This window comes from Ursus arctos, unplaced genomic scaffold (genome assembly GCF_023065955.2).
Source record: "Ursus arctos isolate Adak ecotype North America unplaced genomic scaffold, UrsArc2.0 scaffold_5, whole genome shotgun sequence".
Lineage (NCBI taxonomy): Eukaryota > Metazoa > Chordata > Mammalia > Carnivora > Ursidae > Ursus > Ursus arctos.
Genome location: NW_026623067.1, coordinates 48,630,068 through 48,638,061, shown reverse-complemented (window position 1 = coordinate 48,638,061; position 7,994 = coordinate 48,630,068). Strand labels below are relative to the sequence as shown.

The following is a 7,994-nucleotide window of genomic DNA, read 5'->3' as shown; positions in this document are numbered from 1 at the left end:
CAGACACTTGCTACGGAGATGTTTTATTTGGTGGTGACAGCCATGGCTTACCCACAGAATGTTGCCATATTGAGTTTTCTGCTTACCTACCTGCAGAGGCATAAAAATTTTATAAGAAGAAGAACTGCACTTCTTCAAAATATGCAATATGGATTTCAAAGAGAGATGTCTTTTTTCTGCTGGAGGAATTCTGAACAGCCACAAAGTTTCACAAGCTTGTGTGCTATCTTTGGCTTAACATGCCCACCTAAAAGGACTCATGACAAAGTAGCCGGGAGGGGCGGGGATAATATGTTTTAAATGACTGCTGTGTGGAACGCTCTATGCCAGGTGCTGTACATGTTATTTCCTTTGATTCTCACAGCTATCTTCTCCAGTAAGTTATCCCCGTTGTACAGTTAGAGGACCCGGTTCAGAGAGGTTAAATGACTTTCCTAGAACGGGGAGGATTTGAACACAGGTCTGTACTATTCTAAAGCCCCCAGTGTATTCTGTATGACACCAAAGTAACATATCATGGGAATGAGCATCTTTTTCATTTAGAACAAATGAATCTCTGTACACTGTCTTACCCTTATTAGTTATGGGATGGTTGAGAAAATAGAATGTTTTGAGGTCATCAGAGAGAAGTTAAAAATAATATTTGTAATTCTACAGATAAGAACATGATAGAGAAGTAGAAACTAGGAGGTAAGTTTTACCAAAGTAAGAAGCTTGAATTATTCAGTATGACTGTACACATTGATCAAATGAAATGGATAAATGTCAACTGTCTTCAGTCTAAAGAATAGATTTATAGTCTTTCCAATAAGTCGTTAGTTCTATTGGCTACTATACTCATCAGAGTCACCATTTTCCTTAAATATAGCTTAATCTATAATAAGATTTTACTGTATGTCCCTGAATTACCAAATTCTATTTCCAAAGCTCTATTAAAAAAATCATTTATAGTGTCTCTTACTAACCAGATGATAATAAAATACTTCCTTAGATAATAGCTAGAAAGTAAAGGTGATTTTTATTATTACTTATAATTTGCTTTAACTTCACTGTTAGTCTATAGTATAACATTTCTTATATATGTAATTATATCAGGTTTTGACCATTTTGTCTATGAACTAAATAATTCCAGTTATTGTAAACTGTAGTGAATGATACACAGTTTCTCTCAGTTATTCTAAGACATACTATTTTATTTGCTTTTATCTATCCTCATTAGATCCAGATTTGGCATAATTTGGATGGGATTTTAGTAGTTTATTCTTACTATAAATACCTTCCACTTTTTAAGTGTGGAATTTCAGTTTAAAAGCTCAGTGGTTTAGTAGCAGATAAAAAAGTAGATTTAAATAGTGCACATAAACTTTTTTTTCTTCACGAGGCAGAGTTAGCTGACTGAAATATACTTTGGTTTTGACTCAAGAACAGATTTAGAGAAAGAATGTACCTGTCAATTATCCCTGGCTTTCTCATTGCTGCTGTTCTGAATCTTTGCAGCAGCCCTACCGGCTTGCACTATCTATCTATCTATCTATCTATCTATCTATCTATCTATCTATCTATCTATCTGTTGTTGTTCTTGTTGTTCCTATGTTTTTTCATGAGTCTTATTTTGATTTACCCACAATGTCAGGATGTGGTGGGAACTGATAAGGTAGAGAAATAGAGGGAAGCAAATAGCCCCTGTAATGTTTAATTTACTTTAAAATTTTTGTGCCTAATTAATGTTTGTTAAATCAAAAGGTTTCTTCTGGTATCTATGGAATAAAGTGGATTTCTTTTATCATGGGTGGTAATCTTCCCACCCCTTTCCCCAAATAAATTTCAAAAGATGCTCAAGATGTCAGGGAAGATACGTATCTCTGAATATAAGGAAATATTTTCTTTTTCTGAAATAAAATGTAAAGGAGTTTGAGTTGTCCATTACATTTTCATGTTCTACATTATTTTCTACCCATTTCAACAAAAGCCTTGAATTTTAAGATGACACATCATCTATAAATAAAATATGACTGTGGACTGTATTTATTTGAAAATTACATAGCTGTTTAAGGTTTGGTTTATGCAGACTTCAAAATGTGAGTAGATATTTTTTTCGTCAGAATATGGGAATGAATGTTTTGCTGCAAGACTTTTAGTTTTCAGCTCTTCTGATCCTGGATATTAACTTACTCTTTGAGCACAGTTTGGGTCATGGTTATTGAAGCGAAGTCTGTGCAGTTAGGGCTTTAGGATAGGGTAATTAATTAGATCTTTTTTTTCTGCCCAAGGCTTCCGCCAAGCATTTTAGATATTAGTGGATGATGATTTGAATGATTATATAACCTCAATTTATGGTCTAAGAACATCTTGGTGCCTAAACTTGGATTGATTCAGGATTCTGGTAGCCAAAAGTGGAAAATATAATTCACAGTGTGAGAAATTTTCACACTCCCGAGGATAATGCTGAGACTTCATACCACTACTGTTCCATACACAGCTCACTTCATCCACCATATTCTCACCACCTTACATCCTTCCCACCACCTCCACACTCTACCTTCATCCTGACTTCAACAGTCACCTTCAGTTAACCTAATCTGTGCCACAGAAGAATTCTTCATGGATTAACAATAGTCCTAGCCATCATGAAAATTTCAGTACTGGGAAGGACAGATGTATACCCAATCATTTATATTGGAAAGCAGAGTATGCTTAAAATACTAAAATAGAGCTACCAAGTACAATAGAAGCTTCGGGGAGGGAAAGGGTAATCTGACTAGAAGGATTGGGGGAGATTTCATGGAGAAGTTGTCATAACCTGGCCTTGAAAGAAGGATGGGGGTTTATTTACTTAGCAAATTCAACCTGTGTTAAGTGTCAAGAATGCAGGGGTCAGGGGAAGGGCACACTGGGTAGAGATAATATAGAAAGCAAAGATCAGTGGTGACAAAAATATGGAGGCTGTTTGTAGAATGTTGAGTCATGGAGAGTTTTTAATGCAAAGATTTGTGGGAGGAGAGGGGATGGTTGAGGATTATAAACTAGAAACATCTGTCAGGGGCATTTTATGGAGTGTGCTCATTTTTACGTTCAGAGATTGGGATTACTTTCTGCAGTCATTGGCAACCATGGAAGGTTTTGAGTTGAGGAGTAAAATTAATAGAGCTAGGATTTAGGGAGGAAGGAAACAATTATACTAAAGAAGACCATTTAGAAAAGTTTAACAATAGTTTAGGCAAGCAATGAAGGTCATTTGACCCAGGGTAGTAGGTACAGAAACAAAGGGTCTGATTTGAAGAATTCTGCCAAGGTGTGTGCTAAAAGGAGGGGAAAAAACACAGTAGATAAAGGGAAGAGACAAAGAGAATTCCTGAAAGTCTACCAGCCTGACCAAGATAAGGAGCAGAGAAAGAGGGTCTGTCTCTGAGGAATGATGATGTGTTTGGGCAGATGGAGCATGAAAACTGAGAGAAATATTTAAGTGTCCTCTGCTAGAAGTGAGTAACAGTCGAGAGAACATGATTCTATCAGGGATAGAATATGGAGCACAGATCCTCAGAATTTTCCAACATATTCACATATCCAGAATAACAGAGGAGACTAAAGTTTTAATCCAGACTATTTGGAGGCATAGTTCCAAGTGCAACACTTACTTAGTATCATCGGTTTTATTTTTTAAAAAATGTGTAGATTCTTTATTCTACTCTGTGATCTAATCACACCTAATTTTTTCCTGATTAATTCATTAATGGGCAAGATTCTGCTATATTCATCTATTTAATCAACAATTCTTTAATGAGTACCCAGCATGTACTGGACACTATTTCAGATACTCAGGATATGGCCTATGATTGAAATGTCTGTCTTGGAGCTTACTGTATAATGAGAGGGAGACAGATCACAGTAGGTAATTCAATAAATAGGATAGTTCAGAAAATAAGTACTATGATGGAAGGAAAACATAATGAAGTCTAGAGTGGTGCGGGAATGAGAAGATATGGTCAAAGAAGCTTTTGAATAACTAGGAGGATACAGTGGATTTGAGAGGTGGGGGACAAGTGACCTGAGCAAAATACTGTAAGTGTAAAGGCCTTTGGATGTGAGGAAGCTACTATGGAAAAGAAAAAGAGGTCTAGGGAATTACAGTACAAAATGAATTGAAAGAGTGAGCAGAGGCTTGGCAGGCCATGCCAAGCAGTGGATTTTGTTTTAAATGCTCCAGCAAAATATCAAGGTCTTAAAACACGGTGATTAATGATCTGATACAGATTTTTAAATGATTTCTTTGTCTGCTGTGTGGAAAATGGGTTGTATGGGGCCAGAATTAAAAACTGGGGAAACAGCTGAAGGGAATGACTGATGAGTTCATGTAGATGTTGAGGGAAAGTGATAACTAAAAGATGAGGCCTGAAATTTTATTCATTGAAATTATCACTTTCACATACAAATTGGACTGAATTGAAGACATCTAATCACATCCACTGAGTTCAGCTTTTCTGTACTTTTTCTTCTTGGTGTTGCCTTATTCTAAGGAAGCAAATTCACAAGTACGTGTGGGTACTCAAAATATAATTTTTGAAGACTCAGTGAGCTGTATATGGGAATCCCATAGGAGAAGCAAGCCAGAATCACAAATGGAAAGATAATGCCATGTTGTCAGGCCATTCTTGCCAAAAATTTCAATGACTTCATCTACTTGCTGAGTTGTTGGCTCACTTGCCTACTTGCCTAGTAGGGGATAAAAAGAGTCTCTGATCCACTGGTTAGTGTTTTTTACATTCCCATGGAAATAGTCAAAAAGGACATTTTCAATGAAGAAATATGAATAATGATCTTTGTTTTGTGACTGATGCTGTAATTTTTGTCACGTGTAAATCAGGTGAGTCTCATATTTTTTATATTCTGACATCTCCATTCAACTGTCAGACTAATAAACCATATTATAATTTGTCACACTCTGTGAAAACCATCACCTCAATTTGACCTTACAATGGCTGAGTGAGGGTGTTCAGACTTTAGGGGGAAATCAGCTAAATATATAGTCCCATGTGACCCAATTTGTTAGAAGTATGACAATAAATTAACTCATAATACCTAGACTTTTTTTTTTATCATGATGGCTTTTTTATTTCCAAGGAAATAAATTAATAGATGGCTGAATTAGAAAACTCTATGAATACTATCTTTTGTTTGAACAAGAATGCATCTAGGTGGTAGTATAAGCTTTCTCATTCTCTTCTCATTCTATTACAGTTTTATCTGAAATAATGAAGATTAAAAATATTGCGTTTTGCAAAATTATCTAGTTTTACTAAGTTGTTGAACACCCTGAGAAAAATCAAGGAAAATGAGACAAAAAAACTTTTGAAGCAGTCTCTTGGCAAATGTAAACACTCTAAGGATAAGGCTATGTCTGCTTTATTCAGAGTGAAATCCACAGGATCTAGCATATTGGTAAGCACAGTTGGAGCTAAAAAAATAATAAATATATATATATATGTATATATATATATATATACACACACACACACACACACATACACACACACACATATATATATAATTTTTTTTTTCTGAAACAGCTTTTTATTAAACAGCAAAGCAAACCTACAGCACAATTTAAAATGTTTGTAAATTAGGTCACAAAAGGGATGCAGAATGTTTGCAGTACAACTATTGCATTCATCCAGCTGAAGTCATTCATCAAATCTTGCATCAATACAAACATAAGATTATCCCATGATTAAAAGTAGCCCAAAATCTGGGGTGCCTGGTTGGCTCAGTTGGTTAAGCATCTGCCTTCAGCTCAGGTCATGATCCCAGGGTCCTGGGATAGAGCCCTGCATCGCCAAGCAGGAGCCTGCTTCTCCCTCCCTCTGCTGCTCCCCCTGCTTGTGCTCTCTTGCTCTCTGCCAAATGAATGAATAAAATCTTAAAAAAAAAAAAAAATAGCCCAAATCTAATAACCGAAGTATATTAGTGGATCTCCTTTCCCAGTTAACATTTTAACATTAGTTCTGATACTAATTTTCTTATCAAATGAAATCAACAAACTATGTTTTTAGAAACTGTCAAGTGGCGCCTGGGTGGCGCAGTCCTTAAGTGTCTGCCTTCGGCTCAGGGCGTGATCCCAGGGTTCTGGGATCGAGTCCCACATCAGGCACCTCCGCTAGGAGTCTGCTTCTTCCTCTCCCGCTCCCCCTGCTTGTGTTCCCTCTCTCACTGGCTGTCTCTCTCTGTCAAATAAATAAATAAAATCTTAAAAAAAAAATGACTAAAACTCTGCAAACCAAGTAGTTAGGTTTCAAGAAAATTCTGGGAGAAGTAGTGGATAAAATGCTGAGAATATCAATTAGTATACATGTAGAACTCCCCCATTTTGTTCATGATTCTGATACTTAATGCACTCTAAAGCAGTTTTCCATAAGTTGATCTGCTGGATACTACAAATAAGCCTTGAGACTAAACTCTTTGTAACTGTTCTCTTCTAGATGTCATTGACATAAGGTTAGTCATATTTAATCTACTTCCATATATATATTCCCCAAAAGATCTAGTCTGTGCCAGAGATCACACAAATCTGGAGTAAAAACATTTGGAGTTGGTTACTACTGTATGCCAAGTACTTTTTCCATCTTATTTCTATTTTTCTCAAAATTTTCTATTTCAAACATATAACTGGAGCTCATCATTTCAGATATCAAGTGGGTTATTTTGTGCAAAGGAAGTTTTTACCAACAAACCTTCTCAATTTGACAATTCAGCTGCAAAGAAAAATCTTCATATTTATAGCCTCTGTTTTCAATTGATTAAAGAGAAACCAACAATCCTATCTTATTACTAACTATGACAAGCCCTAACTAAGGAAGTGTCTTATTTTGGTTAAGTTTCAACAAGTCAAGCTCAGGTTACTCTCACAGATGATTCACTATTAAAATTACTTTTACAACCATGAAACCAATTTTTTCCTTGGGGGGGAAATAGGAAGGTAGAAACAAACGAAGAAGATATGCAACATGGTGTCCAGGGTACATAAAGCTGTGTGTTCAGTACATGATTTTGGTCACTTTTCACAACACAGTGGTTACTTTCTTGTATCTCTTACTATGCCTATAATAAAAGACAGTGCTAAACCTATAAATCAAAACAAATTTGATAAAATACTCATTTTCAAGTTTCATAAATATATGCATTTCTAATTATAAAGTTTCTATGATACATTTGCACATTTTCCTAGACAAACATATAATACACAAACTCATGTAAGTCTTCTGTTATGCTCTTAATTTTGCCTAGATCTGACCTTATCTTTATAAATATATAAATAAAAATCTTTATAAACCACAAACAAAACTACTGTAACTTTTTGAATCTATCCAACTTTTAAAGAAAGAAAGATCAGCAGCAATTCCATAAAACAGAAAGGACATCAGTCCCTTCTTTTGCTTTTTGGGTTAGTTTGAAAAACACTGGAAGCTGACATGAGGTTTTCTATATATTCTCCAAGAACTTGGTTTTCTGGTTTTAGCTTCTGATTTTCTTCCTTAACTGCACCTACTCTTGCAGAGAGATCTTCACGTGTGTGTTGAAGTTTCAACACTTGACTAATAAGTTGTGTTTTGTTCTCCAGTTCCACTTAATTTTCAGCATCAGCTGCATCCATGTTGGCATTCATCATCTTGGATAACAAAATTTTGGGCCTTAGATATAAAATCCTTGATGAACGGTCCACCTTTGGAGGTGCTGGGAGTTAGAGGGATCAGGAGGATGCCTCACGCCCCAACATGTGGACCGACTGGCCTCAGAATTATATTTTTTAAGATTTTATTTTTGTATTTGAGAGAGAACAAGCGAGTGAGAGAGCACAAGCAGGGGGAGCAGCAAAGGGAGAGGGAGAAGCAGGCTCCCTGCTGAGCAGGCTGCCAGATGTGGGGCTTGATCCCAGGACCTAAGGCAGACACTTAACCAGCTGAACCACCCAGGCACCCCTATTTTTTGATGAATGAATAAAA

General features: G+C 36.1%; 1 pseudogene; it reads right to left on the bottom strand.

The window, feature by feature from the left end:
* Positions 1 to 7,411: 7,411 nt before the first annotated feature.
* Positions 7,412 to 7,768, bottom strand: LOC123001060 (short coiled-coil protein-like; annotated as a pseudogene).
* Positions 7,769 to 7,994: the final 226 nt, after the last annotated feature.